Source organism: Drosophila elegans, unplaced genomic scaffold (assembly GCF_018152505.1).
Source record: "Drosophila elegans isolate 14027-0461.03 unplaced genomic scaffold, ASM1815250v1 contig_271, whole genome shotgun sequence".
In the NCBI taxonomy this organism is placed as follows: domain Eukaryota; kingdom Metazoa; phylum Arthropoda; class Insecta; order Diptera; family Drosophilidae; genus Drosophila; species Drosophila elegans.
In genome coordinates, this window is record NW_024545647.1 from 1,021,414 (window position 1) to 1,044,102 (window position 22,689).

Below are 22,689 nucleotides of genomic sequence, written 5' to 3' on the forward strand. Positions count from 1 at the left end.
TTCTCGCTCTCGAATAATATTTTTTTGGTTTTAATTCGTATTACATCTTACTGCGAAGGTTAATTTAATAATTCAATTGTATTGCATGTATTTATGTTCTCATTTAAATTTTTTTCAATATGTTCTCAAATTTTAAGAATTTTAATTAGGTTTTAAATACACTTTATAATGATTAGCTAAATTGTATTTTTGTTTGCCTTCGACTAGGATGAGTCCCCGGTAGAACCCGAGTCAGTAGAAGGGGCCGTTCGATAATATGATGGGAAGTTTTCGGTAAAGAACGGCCAAGGCAGGGAGGGCAAATGTGGTTCCGTTAGAACACCCACTTGGCGATCTACACAACTTACAAGACGAAATGCGGTCATGACTTCCATAAGACTTGCATAACTAGTCATTCGAAGACTCATAGAGAATGTCCGATTTGCGGAATCATTTGTTTTCAACTCCCACCGAGTGGTAAAACGATTGTCAATTCGCCAGCCCCCTCTGGGAAAACCGGCGAAAATCGCGCTGAGGTAGACATAGGGAATTTAGTGACTCAAGCGGTCCAGGGGATGAAAAATGATTTACTCACTCAACTTTCTCAGCAAATGGCTCAGATTATACAAGCTAATATTGCCGCACTGGTTCCCGGGAATCCCTTAGCACCCCCAAACCCAAGCACAAACACCAACTGGACGGATCAAGAGAGATAGCCAGTCGAAAATTTTGATCAATTCCGGAGTGAGTCCAGATTTACTCCTGTCAGCGTAGAATCCGATGCCATTTATAGACCAGATAGGGTGGGCCAAATATTAAATAGTTGGAAAATTCGTTTCAATGGCAGTCTTGATGGCATAAGCGTGGACAATTTTATATATCGAGTGGAGGCGTTAACAGAGCAAACATTAAATTCAAAGTTTGAAATTTTAGCTAGCGTTTTATTGTTTGATGGTAAAGATCGCGATTTCTATTGGCGATATCATAAATCCTGCAATGGAGAGGGGCTCGATTGGAAAGCTCTCTGCCAAGCTCTTCGAAAACAATTTCGGGATACCCGCTCCGATGTCGATATCCGTGAAGCAATTCGGGATAGAAAACAAAAAGAGAAGGAAAATGTTGATACTTTTCATGATGCCATTGTCTCATTAACGGATGGGTTAGAAGTGCCGCTCTCGGAAAAGTCCGTGGCAGAAATACTAGCTAGGAATTTGCGCCCTGAAATACGACATGAACTCCTTCATATCCAAATTAATTCGGTGGGGCAATTGAGAGAAATTTGTAGGCGAAGGGAAAGTTTTCTGGAGGATGTGAGGCGGAATTATGCATATACAAAGGCAACTCCTTACCGGAAGCAAGTTGCTGAACTGCTTGAAGATCCGTTGTCAGATGAAGCCGCCGAATTTTCCGACATCGAAAGCGAAGTGGAAGTGGGAGCTTTGGCTTTGATTTGTTGGAATTGCCACAAAGAAGGGCATCGTTACCAAGACTGTGAAGGGAAGCGTAGGATTTTCTGCTATGGTTGTGGAAAGCCGAACACTTACAAACCTTCGTGTAGTAAGTGCCAAAAAAAACGCGAAGGGGAACACACAGCCTCGTCAGCAGCCGTGTGTTCAACGCCACCGCCCGACGAATTCCGAGGCAGAACAATAGACATTGAAAATACTCCTGTAGAAATAGAAAATCCCAATTCTTCAGCACCAACTTCTGTTCAAAAATCTTTTTGGTCGAAGAAATTAAATTTACAAATAAATTAATCTAAAATACATAGTTGTTTAAAACATCAAAAGTCTCAATCCAGAAACGCACAGCGAATGAGAGGGTATTGGGCAGCTTTGAAAACAATAAATACGATTTGGTATAAGGAGAAGGATAAGCGTCCCTATGCCGAAGTGGGTCTTTTGGATCGTATTGTTATGGGGTTATTGGATACGGGGGCAGCTATTAGTGTTATAGGCGGAAACCTGGCTCAACAAATAATAAGAAGTAAAATTACTTTTAAGCGTGGAACAACTTCAGCATGCACCGCCGACGGAACGAAGCAAGAAGTCGTTGGACGAATAAAAACTGTAGTAAAGTACAACAATCAGGAAAATGAATTGGATCTCCATCTAATTCCAACTCTCAGTCAAGACTTATATTTAGGGATTGATTTTTGGACTAAATTTGGTTTATTGCCAACAGAAATGCAGATCTCTGAAATTGTGTCTGACACCCATAGTCTTACGGCAAAACAAAGTGAAGATTTGCAAAAAGTTATTAGTTTCTTTTCCTCGTTTTCCGTTTCTGGGTTGGGAAAGACAAGTATTCTCTCGCATTCGATTGATGTTGGAGATGCTAGGCCAGTAAAACAGCGGCATTTTCCAGTATCGCCGGCTGTGGAAAAACTTTTGTATGCCGAAGTAGACCGTATGCTGAAGCTGGGTGTAATTGAAGAGTCGGATAGTGCTTGGTCGTCACCGGTTGTGCTGGTTCAAAAACCAGGGAAGATTCGCCTTTGCTTAGACAGCAGAAAAGTAAATGCAGTAACAAGAAAAGATGCGTACCCGCTTCCCCAAATGGATGGCATCTTAGGGCGTCTCCCAAAAGCAATGTATATTTCAAGCCTCGACCTCAAAGATGCTTACTGGCAAGTGCCTCTCGATCCTCAATCTCGTGATAAGACGGCGTTTACTATACCTGGAAAGCCTCTTTATCAATATAAAGTCATGCCGTTCGGACTGACCAACGCTTCACAAACCATGACTCGCTTGATGGACAAAGTCATTTCTGCTGAACTCCGTAACGAAGTATTTGTTTATCTGGACGACTTATTGGTTGTCTCAGATAGTTTTGAGTCGCATTTAAAGGTATTGGAGATAGTTGCGGGGCATATAAAGGCGGCTGGGTTGACTCTTAACGTCGAAAAGAGCAAGTTCTGCATGCGATCCGTCAGGTATTTGGGTCATATTGTGGGAGAGGGTGTAATAAGAACGAATCCCGATAAGATCTCAGCCATGACAAACTTTCCGCTACCAAATTCATTGAAAAGTCTGCGAAGATTTTTGGGAATGGTAGGCTGGTATCGAAAATTTATTAAGAATTTTGCATCTGTGGCTTCCTCATTAACAGATTTGTTAAAGCCGAAGCAGAAATTTGCCATGACGGCGGAAGGAAAACAGGCCTTTGAAGAGTTAAAGAACATGTTATGCTCTGCGCCAGTTCTTCGTAGTCCAAACTTCAATAAACCATTTTTTGTGCAGTGCGACGCTAGTAAAACTGGTGTCGGAGGAGTTTTAGTGCAGAAAACAGCTGAGGGTGATGATAGCGTTCGTGTCAAAAAAATTAAATAAAACACAAAAATGTTACTCAGTTAGTGAACAGGAGTGCCTGGCCGCACTAGTCTGCATTAAACGATTCCGGGCATATATCGAGGGTCATGAGTTCACTGTTATTACTGACCATGCGTCCCTTAAATGGCTTTTGACTCAAACGGATTTACATTCTCGTTTAGCTAGATGGGCTCTGAAACTGCAGGGATTCAATTTTAAAATTGAGCATCGCAGCGGAAAGTTAAATGTTGTTCCGGATGCGCTGTCTCGAGTAAATGAGGAAAATATGGCTGCGTTAGATGCTGGACATGGATTGTTAGTGGATTTGGAATCGGCAGAATTTAAATCTCCCGAATATGTGGAATTTGTGGACCGACTAAAAGCGAACATCGAAAAGTTGCCAGATATAAACGTTACCGATGGTTTGGCGTACAAGAAAATGGATTACGCCACAGGAGATTCACTTCACGACGAGTTTATTTGGAAGTTATGGATCCCGAAGGGGTTAGTTCAGGAGGTTTTAAAGAATGCTCATGATCATCCCATGGCTTCGCACGGAGGGATACATAAAACTTTAGAGCGTGTTAGAAGATATTATTATTGGCCTGGTCTGGTAAAGGATGTAAAGGCCCATGTTCTTTCTTGCGATACGTGTAAAATGATTAAGGCTCCTAATACAGTTCAGAGACCTCTGCTAGGGGTACCACCAGAGTCGGGAAGATTCTTTCAGAGGTTATATGTTGATTTCCTGGGTCCATATCCACGTTCAAAAAGCGGTAACACAGGCATTTTTATCGTATTAGACCACTATTCGAAGTTTGTGTTCTTAAAAGCAGTCAAGAAATTAAATGCGGACGTAGTGATTAAATATCTGCAAACTGACCTGTTCCATACATTTGGAGTGCCAGAAACGGTTATTTCGGATAATGGGTCACAATTTAAATCAGATGCGTTTCAAAAATTTCTTCGGAACCACCGGGTAACACATTCATTCACGTCAGTGTAGTCGCGAGTAAACAGGTCGGTCATCATATGTTAGGCCCGATCAGAAAAATTGGGACGAAGAGCTGAGCAGCATTTGCTGTGCATAAAGATCTGCGGTACACTCTTCTCTGGGAACGACACCCTATTTTATGGTATTTGGCCAGCATTTTATAAATTCCGGATCGACATACAAGCTGCTAAGAGCTTTGGGGTTGCTGGATGATCGTTCTGCGCTATTTTCTAGAGAAGATTCCTTAGAGTTAGTGCGGAATAGAGCTGTCGAAGTTATGAAAAAGCAAAATGAGAAAAACGAGCGACTTTATGATCTGCGGGCTAAGGACGTTTCCTATGACCTTGGGCAAGAAGTATTTTTAAAGAATTTCAGGCAAAGCAACTTCCAAGCAGGCTATAATGCTAAATTGGGTCCGAGGTATCTTAAGGCCAGGGTACGCCAAAAGGTGGGAAATGCTTACTATGATCTGGAAGACTTGCAGGGACGATTAATGGGTAGATATCATGCTAAGGATATGAAACAGTAATGTAGCTGCCTCAAGCTCAGTTTTGGTCAGCCTTGTGTGTTTCACCCCCAAGTCTGATCTTGTGAGGGAGGAATTTGTAACGCTTGTGGCAGGTAAATCGATGGGCAGTGCCATCTATGAGGCAAAAACCGAAAGTGTCGCCATCTAGTGGTCAGTTGGGTGCCGCGATTGGGGTAAGAATTTTCGGAGACGAAGAGGCAACAGAGTCAATTGTCATGATCCCGGAAAACGGAGAGTTATTCTATGGGGGCTAACTTAGCTTCCCGCCCAGAGCCACGAGCTGCTGGCTTTCTTTCCCTTTTCGGCAGCCATCGAGTGCGGTTTAGTTCAATTGTAAGTCTCGTATTTAATTAGTTGGTGAGAGTTTGCTTGAAAATTATATCTCTATAGTGGACTTGCGTAAAGTGACGGGTAGAATTTCCGGATTAGATATAGCGCTAAATCCTGTTTATGGGTAAGAAAAAATGAAATGGTTGTGAAGATTGCAGACCCAAAAGTGATTTTTGATTTAGGTTTGGCGCTTAGTATCCGATATTGGATCCGGCCGTTGCTGTAGAGGGAACAATTCCTCAAGACACCCCAAAAGAAGAGCGAAGTCATCATATTACATATAATATTTATATTCCCTCTTCATCATCTTCGTTATCTCCCGCCTGCGAGCGAAACTTAGCGAAGCTCAGCTTGGCAGGCAGTTTTTCGGCGCGCTGATCTAGGTTAGACGCTTCGATCCACGGTCGGACGAAAATTCAATTTAACTCGGCGTATAACAACATGGAATAATTGTTAAGTCGCCGCACGGGATGTAAGGCAGTTCAGAAAGCCAAAGATCGGTCGGAGTTTGCTGAAAGTGGATAGTTTATAAGCTATTTTATAAGTTTTTTTTCCCCTTTTTTTTTGTGGTCTAGGTTATGTGAAATAAGCCAGTGAGAGTGAAAGAGTAAGAAAAAGAAGGAAAAGAAGAGGAAAGTGCAGTGATAGTTAGAAGGCCAGAAAGGCTTTAATAATGAATAGCTAGAAGCACGAATTGCTTTAGGCATAATTTATTTTAATTTTTTTTTTGGTGGACAAACAAGCCAATGTGTTAAAAAAGAAGGAAAGAACTGCAACGGAAAAGAAGAGAAAAAATTTTGCTGTTGTTTTGCACAGTGGGCTTGCAGTGTATATATAAAGAAATTTGAATTTTCAGCCTAAGGTGCACTTACGGAAGCGCTTTCGTCGGTGGATCTCCGGAATGTTGGTGAGTCTGATATCACGTTTTATTAATATGTCTTGGTAAAATATATATATCAAATGAATTACTTTGCGTCCCACCGTAAAAAACCTAGCAGTTCGAATAATCCATAAAGGAGAAGAAAAAAAAAAAAAAAAAAGGGAGCGGATTTACCATCTCTCTTGTCTCTCAAATTTTTGAGTGAGATGAATTTCGAAATAAGTAAAACAAACCACTCAATTTGATTTCGCTGCAATTTTCTGCCATTTCCGTATTCTCGCTCTCGAATAATATTTTTTTGGTTTTAATTCGTATTACATCTTACTGCGAAGGTTAATTTAATAATTCAATTGTATTGCATGTATTTATGTTCTCATTTAATATTTTTTTCAATATGTTCTCTAATTTTAAGAATTTTAATTAGGTTTTAAATACACTTTATAATGATTAGCTAAATTGTATTTTTGTTTGCCTTCGACTAGGATGAGTCCCCGGTAGAACCCGAGTCAGTAGAAGGGGCCGTTCGATAATATGATGGGAAGTTTTCGGTAAAGAACGGCCAAGGCAGGGAGGGCAAATGTAGTTCCGTTAGAACACCCGAGGAACTTTAGGAATTCCATGAGTAAAATAACTATCCCTCTTCGTGCTGGCGCGGATTCACATGATTTTTCCTACCCCATACCACTTGTCGCTGCACGCGAAAATTCGATAAAATTTTAGAATTTACTGGCTCGTGACGAAGGACAAGATCACCACCCCAAATAGCCGACAAGGAGCAACTGGACCATCGCGCGTGCGTCCTTATCGTCATGCAACAACATCATAGCCACGTACTCGTTACATTTCTGAAAACCGAAATAGAATATCTTGGCTACTTGGTCAAGGACGGTAGTATTGAACCAAATCCGCGAAAAATACAAGCACCGGCTGGCTTCGTTTGGTAATCAGAGCATGAAGAAATACGTCAAAAAATTATCTCAGTACTAACAGATGCAAGTGCAAGTGGCTATGGTGCCATTCTCATTCACAAAATAGACGGTAAGCCTAGAGTGATCGAATATTTTAGCAAATGTACATCCCCCCCAGAATCGAGATATCATTCCTACGAATTAGAGACCCTCGCAGTATACAACGCTGCAAAAAGTTTCCGCATTACCTTCACGGTCGAAAGTTTGTAGTATTTACAGACTGTAATTCATTAAAAGCAAGTCGAACTAAAGTAGAATTAACGCCAGAGTACACCGTCGGTGGGCATATTTACAATCATTTGACTTGACTGTAGAGTACCGCAATGGAAACCGTATGGCGCACGTGGACTATTTATCCAGAAATCCGATTGTCACTGAATGTGAAACAATGAATAGGATACCCGAAGTTCGCATCGACTTAACAGAGGTGACAGACAACTGGCTTTTAGCTGAGCAGCATCGTGATTCGTGCTTAAGGGAAAGTATAGCCCAGTTGAATGGTGGAGAGGTGCAGGAGAGTTTAGCGAAGACGTATGAGTTAATGGCAGGAATTCTATATCGGAAAATTCAGAGAAATGGAAAGACACGCTGTTTACCTGTAATCCCAAGAGCCTTTAGGTGGTCTGTAGTAAACCATGTCCATTAAGCAATTATGCATTTGGGGTGGCAGAAAACGTTAGACAAGGTTTACGATCAGTATTGGTTCGAGCACATGCACAAGTACGTACGAAAATTCGTAGAGATATGCATAACATGCAAGCTGGCAAAGGTTTCAGCAGGTAAAATTCAAATGGAACTGCATCCAATTCCGAAAGTTAAGATACCTTGGCACACTGTGCATATTGATATTAGTGGAAAGTTGAGAGGTAAAAATGATACCAAGGAATATGTCATAGTACAAATATACGCATTTACTAAATATGTTCACTTGTATCATACTTTGTATTTAGATGCAGAAAACTGTATTAAGGCTTTAAAATCAACGATATCACTCTTTGGGGTACCTAACCGTATCATAGCAGATCAAAGTAGGAGATTCGCTTGTGGAAAATTTCGTGAGTTCTGTTTAATGCACAAAATAGAATTACATTTGATAGCAACAGGTCCAAGTAGGGCCAATGGACAAGTGGAGAGGGTCATGAGCACGATAAAAAGTATGTTGACAGCGGTAGAGAATGGTGAACGTTCCTGGCTGGATGCACTTAGTGAGGTGCAGTTAGCCATGAATTGTACGACGAACAGGGTGAAAAAGTATAGCCCATTGGAATTATTGATTGGAAGAGAGGCCAGGTCAATGGGTTTATTGCCAATACATGAAGAAACTAAAAAAGATTTTAAGCAAGTGAGTCCTCAGGCCAAAGAAAATATTGAAATTAATGCGAAATGTGAGAAAAATCGAGTTGATAAGAATAAGGCTAAGATTGTAAAACACACGGTTGGGGATCATGTCTTGCTAAGAAGTGAAGAGCGGCATCAGACCAAACTGGATCCTAAGTTTAAAGGACCTTTTGTGGTTGCCGAGTTGTTGGAAGGTGATCGATACCTGTTAAAATCGTTGAATAGCAAGCGAACGTATAAATATTCACACGAAAGTTTGAAAAGGCTGCCAGACGAGCAAATCTCTGATGAGACCATTTAGAGAGGTGACGGTGGTGAAAAAGACACTCGTCGTGGGTCATCAAACACAAGGGCTAACCTGATCAACAATAGTCATGCCTGGTATGGCTGATTTTGTGTGGTGCAGGTTGGATCTGAGTAGATCGTGGCACTAAAGGTGCAAAGCGTCGTGTGAGGCGGCAAGAGCCTGTAACTGTGGTTTGATGACGAGGATAGCCAAGTGGGCATGTTTGCGCAGAAGAGTACGACCTACTGAGAGAGAGTTATACCAGCTCAAGCCGAAAGCACAAGTGTGGAACCAGGGGTGTTCTGTCATGGCGTGTGACGCGGTAGACTGGTGTAGTAAGTTTGAAAAGACTCACTGTATGATGTGAGGAAGCGAGATAGCCTGCGAAACCGACACTTGATGGCGCGGTTTATGAAGTTGTGTGTGAAGACTATGTGTTTTGATAAGAATGATGTTGAGAGATAAAAAGAGAAATGAAGCAAGAATGGTACCAACCTAGTGTTACAGTACGCACACGAGGACGTGTGAAAGTTAGGAAGGTCGTATCGGAGATGTATAAGAAGCAAAATGTAAATTAAACTGTAAAGCGATAAGAAAGAGAAAGAATATAGAACAAAAGAAACTAAGCAACGAGTTATTTGTGGTTCCTTTTATTTGCATAATTGTTGAGAGCGAGGTCGCGTGTTGGTTGCCTTTGAGAGAGAGAGAGAGAGAGAGATCAAAAAGGAATGGACAATTGGATGAGGCAATGCTGCATGGCGCGTGTCATGGTGAAGAAGGAAGAAAAGGCAGTTTGCTCTGACATCTAAGATAGAGAAGTACACGTTGACCGCGACTCACTGCGTATCAGTACCAAAATGCAACGTGAAGAATAAGAAAAGTTTCAGCCTCTGACATCAGAAGTGGGATCGGCTCAGGCCCAGCGTGATAGTGAATGGCGATCGCTGTTAGAAGCACAAAATCAACGATTTATCGAAATACAAAAAACAATGCAGCAGCCTGCTTCAACCAATTCAAGTGAAAAATTGATTAGATTGCCAAAGTTCAATCCAGACGTGGCTGAAGCTGACGCCAGCGCCTGGCGCAAAACAGTCGATATGATTTTCACGGAGCATCCCCTGGAAGGCAGTGCGCTAGTTATGTCGCTGAGCGGAGCACTAGAAGGGAGCGTTTCCCAATGGCTCCATTCGCGAGTCCAATTTTGTTAGTGAAAAAGAAAGATGGCAGTGATCGGTTGTGCATAGACTATAGAGAGCTAAATGCAAATACAGTGGCTGACAAATAATCATTGCCTCTAATATCAGATCAAGTGAACAGACTGCCTGGGGGTAAATACTTCTCTTGCTTAGATATGGCTAGTGGGTTTTATCAGATTCCAATAAATGCAGGATCCATAGAGCGAACCGCTTTTGTAACCCCTGAGTTGAGTATGAGTTTCTATCCATGCCATTTGTGCTGAAGAATGCTCCTTCTATTTTTCAGCGAGCTATAGCGCGAGCACTGACTTGGCGTTCTCCTATGCAATTGTTTACATTGAAGATGTAGTAATAGAGCGAGGTCTAAAGAGGAAGCATTTGAAAGACTGACAGTCGTGGTGGGGGCTCTATCGGAAGCAGGATTTTCATTTAATATAAAAAAATGCTCTTTTCTGAAAACCGAAATAGAATATCTTGGCTACTTGGTCAAGGACGGTAGTATTGAACCAAATCCGCGAAAAATACAAGCTCTGGCTGGCTTCGTTTGGTAATCAGAGCATGAAGAAATACGTCAAAAAATTATCTCAGTACTAACAGATGCAAGTGCAAGTGGCTATGGTGCCATTCTCATTCACAAAATAGACGGTAAGCCTAGAGTGATCGAATATTTTAGCAAATGTACATCCCCCCCAGAATCGAGATATCATTCCTACGAATTAGAGACCCTCGCAGTATACAACGCTGCAAAAAGTTTCCGCATTACCTTCACGGTCGAAAGTTTGTAGTATTTACAGACTGTAATTCATTAAAAGCAAGTCGAACTAAAGTAGAATTAACGCCAGAGTACACCGTTGGTGGGCATATTTACAATCATTTGACTTCACTGTAGAGTACCGCAATGGAAACCGTATGGCGCACGTGGACTTTTTATCCAGAAATCCGATTGTCACTGAATGTGAAACAATGAATAGGATACCCGAAGTTCGCATCGACTTAACAGAGGTGACAGACAACTGGCTTTTAGCTGAGCAGCATCGTGATTCGTGCTTAAGGGAAAGTATAGCCCAGTTGAATGGTAGAGAGGTGCAGGAGAGTTTAGCGAAGACGTATGAGTTAATGGCAGGAATTCTATATCGGAAAATTCAGAGAAATGGAAAGACACGCTGTTTACCTGTAATCCCAAGAGCCTTTAGGTGGTCTGTAGTAAACCATGTCCATTAAGCAATTATGCATTTGGGGTGGCAGAAAACGTTAGACAAGGTTTACGATCAGTATTGGTTCGAGCACATGCACAAGTACGTACGAAAATTCGTAGAGATATGCATAACATGCAAGCTGGCAAAGGTTTCAGCAGGTAAAATTCAAATGGAACTGCATCCAATTCCGAAAGTTAAGATACCTTGGCACACTGTGCATATTGATATTAGTGGAAAGTTGAGAGGTAAAAATGATACCAAGGAATATGTCATAGTACAAATATACGCATTTACTAAATATGTTCACTTGTATCATACTTTGTATTTAGATGCAGAAAACTGTATTAAGGCTTTAAAATCAACGATATCACTCTTTGGGGTACCTAACCGTATCATAGCAGATCAAAGTAGGAGATTCGCTTGTGGAAAATTTCGTGAGTTCTGTTTAATGCACAAAATAGAATTACATTTGATAGCAACAGGTCCAAGTAGGGCCAATGGACAAGTGGAGAGGGTCATGAGCACGATAAAAAGTATGTTGACAGCGGTAGAGAATGGTGAACGTTCCTGGCTGGATGCACTTAGTGAGGTGCAGTTAGCCATGAATTGTACGACGAACAGGGTGAAAAAGTATAGCCCATTGGAATTATTGATTGGAAGAGAGGCCAGGTCAATGGGTTTATTGCCAATACATGAAGAAACTAAAAAAGATTTTAAGCAAGTGAGTCCTCAGGCCAAAGAAAATATTGAAATTAATGCGAAATGTGAGAAAAAACGAGTTGATAAGAATAAGGCTAAGATTGTAAAACACACGGTTGGGGATCATGTCTTGCTAAGAAGTGAAGAGCGGCATCAGACCAAACTGGATCCTAAGTTTAAAGGACCTTTTGTGGTTGCCGAGTTGTTGGAAGGTGATCGATACCTGTTAAAATCGTTGAATAGCAAGCGAACGTATAAATATTCACACGAAAGTTTGAAAAGGCTGCCAGACGAGCAAATCTCTGATGAGACCATTGAGAGAGGTGACGGTGGTGAAAAAGACACTCGTCGTGGGTCATCAAACACAAGGGCTAACCTGATCAACAATAGTCATGCCTGGTATGGCTGATTTTGTGTGGTGCAGGTTGGATCTGAGTAGATCGTGGCACTAAAGGTGCAAAGCGTCGTGTGAGGCGGCAAGAGCCTGTAACTGTGGTTTGATGACGAGGATAGCCAAGTGGGCATGTTTGCGCAGAAGAGTACGACCTACTGAGAGAGAGTTATACCAGCTCAAGCCGAAAGCACAAGTGTGGAACCAGGGGTGTTCTGTCATGGCGTGTGACGCGGTAGACTGGTGTAGTAAGTTTGAAAAGACTCACTGTATGATGTGAGGAAGCGAGATAGCCTGCGAAACCGACACTTGATGACGCGGTTTATGAAGTTGTGTGTGAAGACTATGTGTTTTGATAAGAATGATATTGAGAGATAAAAAGAGAAATGAAGCAAGAATTGTACCAACCTAGTGTTACAGTACGCACACGAGGACGAGTGAAAGTCAGGAAGGTCGTGTCGGAGATGTATAAGAAGCAAAATGTAAATTAAACTGTAAAGCGTTAAGAAAGAGAAAGAATATAGAACAAAAGGAACTAAGCAACGAGTTATTTGTGGTTCCTTTTATTTGCATAATTGCTGAGAACGAGCCTCTGACATCAGAAGTGGGATCGGCTCAGGCCCAGCGTGATAGTGAATGGCGATCGCTGTTAGAAGCACAAAATCAACGATTTATCGAAATACAAAAAACAATGCAGCAGCCTGCTTCAACAAATTCAAGTGAAAAATTGATTAGATTGCCAAAGTTCAATCCAGACGTGGCTGAAGCTGACGCCAGCGCCTGGCGCAAAACAGTCGATATGATTTTCACGGAGCATCCCCTGGAAGGCAGTGCGCTAGTTATGTCGCTGAGCGGAGCACTAGAAGGGAGCGTTTCCCAATGGCTGGCACAGCTCAGCTATGCTGGCATAACCTGGCCAAAATTCCAAGAATTATTTGTTCTTCGCTTTGCCGACTCCGAGACGCCGGCCGCCATCTTGTTAAATATTCTCAACGGGCGGCCGTAAACAGGCGAGTGCTTGTCAGCATATGGTAGCTGATTAGTGACGTCTCTTCTGACGAAATGGAAGGCGATGGACATCGATGAGATAGCTGTCTCTTTCGTAGTTGCACACACGTCGCAAACCAACACTAGACTGCAGCGTCTACTGTTTACTACCAATATAATGAACAGAAATGAACTTCAGCAGCAGTTGAAGGCGTATGCGTACAGAAAGCAAAGTGAGCATCTGGCTTCAGAGGATTCGATCTGCCCCGACAGGAAGAGATTCAAGGCAAACACATCAATGAAGTACCATTACTGTGGAATTTCCGGACACAAAATGCTGGAATGCCGTAAGAGGAAGGCAGAACAATCAAAACCAAGTCAATCGTTTGGAAAACCACTGGCGGGACGAGACAGGACTGGAGTGACTTGCTTTAAATGTGGAATCGTCGGTCACATTGCATCCGCATGTATGAAGGGGACAGCAGCAACGAGTAGCAGAGTTAACGAGAAGCGAGTAGATGTCTGTGCAGTGTTAGAGCCCAAAGAATTTTATATCAATTTGGTGAGGCCTTTCCATTCTTTTTCGACTCGAGTGCCGAGGCAAAGCTAGCAGAGAAATTCGCGGGAAAAAGACTTAATAATTTAGTCATTCTAAAAGGAATTTGCACAAATACTGTACACTGTAATTAACAAATACTGTCCACCATACAAATTTGTCAATTTAATTTGGAAATCATGTTTAATGTAGTTGAAGACGAGTATTTGAAACATGACATAATGATTGGTCGTGAAATCTTGGCACTAGGCTTTGGTATAACGATGGATGCTGATAAATTTAATATTTTTAAAACTAAAGTAGTCAATTCAATATCTGATGAAACTATTATAAGTTATGATGAGCTATTTGATAAAAATTATGATTTAAGTGATAATGATAAGTTGAAATTGAAAAATATTATTGATACATACACTGAACATTTTATTATTGGAATACCGAGCAGACGTGTCACGACTGGAGAATTAGAAATGCCAACAAGAATTAGGATGCCAACAAGACTGTGCAAAGACGCCCATATCGACTTGGCGTAGATGAGAAAGAATTAGTTAGAGATAAAATCAAAGAAATGTTGGCAGCAATAATTCGTCCAAGTAATTCTCCATTCGCGAGTCCAATTTTGTTAGTGAAAAATAAAGATGGCAGTGATCGGTTGTGCATAGACTATAGAGAGCTAAATGCAAATACAGTGGCTGACAAATAATCATTGCCTCTAATATCAGATCAAGTGAACAGACTGCCTGGGGGTAAATACTTCTCTTGCTTAGATATGGCTAGTGGGTTTTATCAGATTCCAATAAATGCAGGATCCATAGAGCGAACCGCTTTTGTAACCCCTGAGGGCCAGTATGAGTTTCTATCCATGCCATTTGTGCTGAAGAATGCCCCTTCTATTTTTCAGCGAGCTATAGCGCGAGCACTGACTTGGCGTACTCCTATGCAATTGTTTACATTGATGATGTAGTAATAGTAGCGAGGTCTAAAGAGGAAGCATTTGAAAGACTGACAGTCGTGGTGGGGGTTCTATCGGAAGCAGGATTTTCATTTAATATAAAAAAATGCTCTTTTCTGAAAACCGAAATGGAATATCTTGGCTACTTGGTCAAGGACGGTAGTATTGAACCAAATCCGCGAAAAATACAAGCACTGGCTGGCGTCGTTTGGTAATCAGAGCATGAAGAAATACGTCAAAAAATTATCTCGGTACTAACTCATGATCCGATTTTAATTATCTTCGATCCGCAATATCCCATAGAGCTGCATACAGATGCAAGTGCAAGTGGCTATGGTGCCATCTCATGCACAAAATAGACGGTAAGCCTAGAGTGTTCGAATATTTTAGCAAATGTACATCGCCCCCAGAATCGAGATATCATTCTTACGAACTAAAGACCCTCGCAGTATACAACGCTGTAAAAAGTTTCCGCCATTACCTTCACGGTCGAAAGTTTGTAGTATTTACAGACTGTAATTCATTAAAAGCAAGTCGAACTAAAGTAGAATTAACGCCAGAGTACACCGTTGGTGGGCATATTTACAATCATTTGACTTCACTGTAGAGTACCGCAATGGAAACCGTATGGCGCACGTGGACTTTTTATCCAGAAATCCGATTGTCACTGAATGTGAAACAATGAATAGGATACCCGAAGTTCGCATCGACTTAACAGAGGTGACAGACAACTGGCTTTTAGCTGAGCAGCATCGTGATTCGTGCTTAAGGGAAAGTATAGCCCAGTTGAATGGTGGAGAGATGCAGGAGAGTTTAGCGAAGACGTATAAGTTAATGTCAGGAATTCTATATCGGAAAATTCAGAGAAATGGAAAGACACGCTGTTTACCGGTAATCCCAAGAGCCTTTAGTTGGTCTGTAGTAAACCATGTCCATAAAACAATTATGCATTAGGGGTGGCAGAAAGCGTTAGACAAGGTTTACGAGCAGTATTGGTTCGAGCACATGTCCAAGTACGTACGAAAATTAGTAGAGAACTGCATAACATGGAAGCTGGCAAAGGTTTCAGCAGGTAAAATTCAAATGGAACTGCATCCAATTCCGAAAGTTAAGATACCTTGGCACACTGTGCATATTGATATTAGTGGAAAGTTGAGTGGTAAAAATGATACCAAGGAATATGTCATAGTACAAATATACGCATTTACTAAATATGTTCACTTGTATCATACTTTGTATTTAGATGCAGAAAACTGTATTAAGGTTTTAAAATCAACGATATCACTCTTTGGGGTACCTAACCGTATCATAGCAGATCAAGGTAGGAGTTTCGCTTGTGGAAAATTTCGTGAGTTCTGTTCAATGCACAAAATAGAATTACATTTGATAGCAACATGTCCAAGTAGAGCCAATGGACAAGTGGAGAGGGTCATGAGCACGATGAAAAGTATGTTGACAGCGGTAGAGATAGGTGAACGTTCCTGGCTGGATGCACTTAGTGAGGTGCAGTTAGCCATGAATTGTACGACGAACAGGGTGAAAAAGTATAACCCATTGGAATTATTGATTGGAAGAGAGGCCAGGCCAATGGGTTTATTGCCAATAAATGAAGAAACTAAAAAAGATTTTAAGCAAGTGAGTGCTCAAGCCAAAGAAAATATTGAAATTAATGCGAAATGTGAGAAAAATCGAGTTGATAAGAATAAGGCTAAGATTGTAAAACACACGGTTGGGGATCATGTCTTGCTGAGAAGTGAAGAGCGGCATCAGACCAAACTGGATCCTAAGTTCAAAGGACCTTTTGTGGTTGCCGAGTTGTTGGAAGGTGATCGACACCTGTTAAAATCGTTGAATAGCAAGCGAACGTATAAGTATTCACACGAAAGTTTGAGAAGGCTGCCAGACGAGCAAATCATGCCTGGTATGGATGATATTGTGTGGTGCAGGTTGGATCTGAGTAGATCGTGGCACTAAAGGTGCAAAGCGTCGTGTGAGGCGGCAAGAGCCTGTAACTGTGGTTTGATGACGAGGATAGCCAAGTGGGCATGTTTGCGCAGAAGAGTACGACCTACTGAGAGAGAGTTATACCAGGTCAAGCCGAAAGCACAAGTGCGGAACCAGGGGTGTTCTGTCATGGCGTGTGACGCGGTAGACTGATGTAGTTAGTTTGAAAAGACTCACTGTATGATGTGAGGAAGCGAGATAGCCTGCGAAACCGACACTTGATGGCGCGGTTTATGAAGTTGTGTGTGAAGACTATGTGTTTTGATAAGAATGATGTTGAGAGATAAAAAGAGAAATGAAGCAAGAATGGTACCAACCTAGTGTTACAGTACGCACACGAGGACGTGTGAAAGTCAGGAAGGTCGTATCGGAGATGTATAAGAAGCAAAATGTAAATTAAACTGTAAAGCGATAAGAAAGAGAAAGAATATAGAACAAAAGAAACTAAGCAACGAGTTATTTGTGGTTCCTTTTATTTGCATAATTGTTGAGAGCGAGGTCGCGTGTTGGTTGCCTTTGAGAGAGAGAGAGAGAGAGAGAGATCAAAAAGGAATGGACAATTGGATGAGGCAATGCTGCATGGCGCGTGCCATGGTGAAGAAGGAAGAAAAGGCAGTTTGCTCTGACATCTAAGATAGAGAAGTACACGTTGACCACGACTCCCTGCGCATCAGTACCGAAATGCAACGGGAAGAACAAGAAAAGTTTCAGCCTCTGACATATATATATGGGCAACTCTACGGAAAGGTCAACCGCAGCCAAGAAACTCATAGTCAATTAATGTCTGCTCTTCATACATATTACAATAGGGAATCAGAACACATTTTAAAATATTGCGAAGCTAAGTCGAACAAGTGCGAAAGTTTTATTTTGAGCATTTCTATATCACTTTTTGTTTTGATTAATTTTTTATAGAGAGTTGTTATGCATCTACATTTGCGGGTTTGTTTGTGTTCAAAGAATATGCACTGTAACGAACCGATTTTCTTGGTTTATCCGCTCACTTCGAATGTCGTGCGGCTAGCTCAGAAGATGTAAGTGTTCGTCCCACCAAATTTATATAAACGTGACCGCCCTATTGATCAGTGAAAACGCACAGAAAGAATGGGAATATACAAGAATCTTTTATTCGCGGACTTGACCCTCGGCCGGGGTATTGCATTGACAATGTGGAAATGTGCTCCGCCGTCGGCTCCTTCCCACGTTGAACGTCTCGCTGGGTTGTGATTGCTTCGAAGTGGTGTCTCCCTCGCCGGTTTCGCTCGCGATGCCTTCTGTTGCCCTTGGCTCGGCGGGATTACAGGACTTAGGTATGCGTCACCGTTCCCAGTCTAGGCTGAATAGGCACTGTGCTCTCAAGGCGTACGCCTTTCCCAGCCGCAGCCTCCTGTCCCTTGCTCTGTCCCGACCGGTCGCACCGGACGTCGGCTGAGTTTCTACCTGACGGTTCAGGCGTACGCCGGAAGCCGCCAACGCAGTCTCTGGGTCAAGAGCCAGGTTCTTGACGAGCGCTTCCACCCTACCCCTTCTGCTGCAGACTTCAGAAATCGACGTATTTATATTCTTCGTCCTGGGTGTCCTCGTAGTCCTTGCTCTGCCTCCGGATGTCTCGACTGGCTCCGCTCATTGTTGGCGTAGCGCGCACGATTTGGTAAGCTGCCGTTCTGGGATTCTAGCGGTGAACTGCTGTGCTCTTAACGCACATGCCTTTTGAGGCACTAGCTAAACGCGCGTCCTTTCGGGCTAGTCGCACCAGGACCTTGTACAATTCCTGCATGACGATCAGGCGTACGCCGGAGTTCGTCAATGCAGTCCTTGTAGGCAGGCAGCTAGTTCAAGAACACTTTCCTTCTGAGCCCACGGTTCCTCGTCGAAGGACTCTATTTGTTCAACTCTGTGATGCCGTAAGGACCTCAGCAACCTGTGTCTCAATTCGGAGACTTTGGCTCTAAGACCCAAACGTCTCGACGTAGCGATCTTGTTTCCTTGATGACTCCGCAGGACTCTACTCTGTTCTTCACGTTGTTTTACTGATTGCTGGTTCACTTTATGACTGTTAATTGTTGACTTGGTAGAAAACGACTGAACCAGCTTCCTGCGCTCGGCCTGCTTATATAGGCCTCTGTTTACCGCTAGTTATAGGCGTCTCCTTGCCTCCTGGTCCAAAGTCCACTGTTTTACCGTTCGACCTTTCGCCCTCTGCGCACGGCACCAATATCAGGGTCCGAAGTTAGGTGTCGTCCCGTTACTTCCTTCTGCCCACGGCCCTTCGCTGCTCTCATGTATTGCTGTCCCCCTTCTAAATTAAAAATTAAAAAATAAAGAACGAATGCGGGATAATAGACAGGCGTGGAAAAGGCTGGCTGAAAGTAATCAGGAAATAATTGAAGAGAAACGAATCCTTGGGAAAAACAGTTAAAAATGAAAAGAGCTTTGCCAAAAGTCTAGAACAAAAAGCTACAAATTATGGAAGTTCTGGGAAAAAATATAAACAGATTAAAGAAAATAACAATCACCATTCCAGCAGAACAATCTCAGCAAGTGTATTTAATGCCATCAATGATTTTTATGAGATTGATGATATTAGTGTGCAAGCTGCAGGAAATAAAGACACCATCATAATCAAAGGCAAGGTAGCTAAGCGCTTTATGTTAATGACAGTGTTTGAAACTTATGAGTTATTCAAAAAATATTTTCCAAGCGAAGAGGTAGGCCTATCCACTTTTTTTTTAAATGCGACATGCCCAGTTGTTGCATGTATCATGCAAATTTCGGCTTTCTTTTGCTAAGTTTCGCAAAAATAATTTCAGCTTTTTTAAAAGATTCAAATTTGTGAAAAAAGTTTGCTGCGATAATCAGAATGAAAATAGCATGACATGCAATTGTGACCAGTGCCCAAAAGATTTAAAAGATTATTTATTTCCCCTCTGCATATTTAGCTACAATGGAAGATGAGGTGAATTGGCAACAATGGCAAAAAATAGAAAGCCTCATAGTTCTGTCTAATAAAATTTCAACTTTTTTTTTATTTTCGAAATGATATAGAGGCTAAGCTATCATCGTTTAAGACCCATTTATAGGTAAAAAGAGCCCAGGAAAAATATTTTGAGGAAACAAAAATGAAATTAAAGCCATCTGACCTCGCTCCTCCCGTTGATTTCCTCTGCACAACTGACAATTTATTATAAATTAAATGAAAATTGAGAGGATCTGCAAAGCATACCTGGTATATGCCAGATGCATTGGTTTCGTTGCAATGGCCAATATACAGAATATGCAAAACTGCTTATTCATAAAAAATTTTTTTTTCAATACTTTGTTTTTTTTATACCTTATAAACACATTTGGTTAATAGTGTTGAAAAAAAATTTTGTGGATAAATTAAAAAATAAAAATTGCTTAAAAATAGTTTAAATGAAATCTAACCACGCCTAATTACTTTAAAAGTACAAAAAACAACATGAAGAGTTTGGTGGAAAAAAACGTCACGTGAAACATGTAGCGTGCAACAGTCATTAAAAATCAATTAAAAAAACTACATAATATTTTAAGCTCAAACATAAAAAAATTATTAAGAACGATGAATACATAACATTTTAAAATTAATTGCATAGAAATCTTCAATACCGTTTCGCAGAAATCAGTGCGTGAAGTGGTTGTCGAAAAAGTCACTTCTGACTCAGTAGCGTTCGAAAGTCGTATGTAATTTGTTTAATTAATTTATGTAATTATCTCGAAAACCAACAATGGCATAAACTCAATCTTAGCACCAGTTATAGTGCTGACCAAGAGCAATTAATTTCGCCTTTTGAGAGCTCAATAAATTCGCTTTATTTTAAAATATTTCTTTGACAAAGGCGAAAACGCAAGCCAGGCAGTTGAAAATGCAAATGCGGTATATGGCCCTAAAACCGTGCACAATTCCAGTTTCGTCGATTTCGTTCTGGGAATTTTGATGTTAAAGATGAGGCACGTTACGAAAATACAATTGTCAAAAATGCCGACAAAATAATGGAAATCGTTGAGTCTGACTGCCATTCAAGCAGGAAATCAATTGCCCAGGAGCTAAACATTGCTCAACAAACAGCTTGGAACAATTTAACAAAGGCTGGATACACAAAAAAGCTCGATGTATAGGTACCACATGAGCTATCAAAAAAAACCTTTTCAACCGAATTTTGATCTGCGAACCGCTACTGACTCGAAACAAAACCGACCCTTATTTAAAGCGGATGGTGACTGGTGATGAAAAGTGGTTCATTTACGATAACGTGTGTAACGGCCCAGGCAGTGGCTAAGCCAGGATTGACGGCCAGAACGGTTTTGCTGTGTGTTTGGTGGGATTGCCAAGAATTTATCTACTATGAGCTGCTCCCCTATGGCCAAACACTTAATTCGATTTTGTACTGTCAACAATTGGACCGCCTGAAAGAAGCAATTGCCCAGAAGCGTCCCGCTTTGGCCAATAGGAATGGCAATGTTTTCCATCAGGTCAACGCTAGACCGCACACATCAATAGCGACTCGCCACAAGCTCCGAGAGCTTGGATGGGAGGTTCTTTTGCATTCACCTTATAGCCCGGACATAACGTCAAGTGACTACCACTTTTTCCTATCGATGTTGAACGATTTGGATAGTGTTAAGTACAAGAGAGGATTGTGAAAACCAACTGGATCAGTTTTTTGCAAATAAGGACGAAGGACTTTATGAGAGGGGTTTCATGAAATTAACATCAAAATGGCAATCGATTGTAGAAAAAAATGGTGCTGGCGGATCGGTTCCTCTTTATGTCCAGCGCGGAAAGGATCTCGTACTCTATTTCCTGAAGGCGCTTAATAAATTCGGCCCTGGCGGTCGTTGAAAATAGCAACCTGACTTCTCTTCGACATTTTCCGTTGTGTTCATTGAGAATTCCGCAAGGATGGCCTCCAGTTCTATTTTGCGGAGGTATGAGATCCAACGGGCTCCCATGTTCGCGATACGGTATCGCTAAATTGAGGCAATAGGGAATTCCGGCGCAACGGAGATATTAGCACACGATAGTTAACAAAGCCAACTTCAAGAGGCTCAAAGTCAAAGAAAGTCCACGAATATATTTTATCTTATCTTTGATTGGTTGTTGGGGAATGTACACACGCGGGTAACTCTACGAAAGCTAAAGGGCTTTCGGTAGCCGATTGTGGTAGCGGGGAAAACACGGTTATAGAACTAACAAGAAATGAAGCAAACATTGGAAAAGCCCAATCTCATACACCCTTGCAGCTATTGCAAAAATTAAATATTCTTGAAAACATTAAAACTTTAAAAACTTTGTGGCTATGATGATTTGCAACTCAATAATTTGATAGTTCCTATGTCAACTATATGACATCGTTTTCCGATTTTTATAATATTAAAAGCGTAATTCTGAACTGTCTATATATTAAAAAGTCAAAAAGGATTTTAAAAAAATTCCAAATAAAAACGTTACATTTTTTTTTTATTTTATTTTTTTATAATTTTATTGTTCCCACGGGAGTTTAATGTTATAGTCGTTCGATTTTGATGAAATTTGAACCGTAATTCTGAAATATTTAACCATTGCAATACGTCGATGAACTAAAAAAAATTAAAAAAACAGCAAACTTATAATTTGTTTTCATTTATTAGTCCGATTGTTCCTATGGGAACTATATGCTATAGTCGTCCGATTCGGATAGTTCCGACTTATGTACTACCTGCAACAGACAACTTTTGGGAAAGTTTCATGCAGATAGCTTTAAAACTGAGAGACTAGTTTGCGTAGAAACGGACGAGCAGATGGGCAGACAGACGGACATGGCTAGATCGACTCTCCTAGTGATGCTGATCAAGAATATATTTACTTTATAGGGTCGGAAATGTCTCCTTTGCAAACTTCTGACAGAAATTATAATACCCCCTGAAATGGTATAAAAATTGCACTCGGTTTTAGCGTGAGTTGCTGTGGAAGTATTAGTGTTCGTCTGCTCGCCTCATGTTTTTCTCTTTCTCTCTCTCTCTCTCTCGGCAGGCATGCAAGGTAAATGGATTCGGCTCGCCCTCTCTTGTATATACATGAAGCAATGTGACATG

At 41.3% G+C, this 22,689-nt stretch overlaps 1 long non-coding RNA gene across 1 annotated transcript; it reads left to right on the forward strand.

The window, feature by feature from the left end:
• Positions 1-249: 249 nt before the first annotated feature.
• LOC121467230 lies at positions 250-6,655 on the forward strand. The gene is made up of 3 exons (XR_005977363.1): positions 250-304; positions 4,969-4,972; positions 6,607-6,655. It is a non-coding gene; the product is annotated as an uncharacterized LOC121467230 (long non-coding RNA).
• Positions 6,656-22,689: the final 16,034 nt, after the last annotated feature.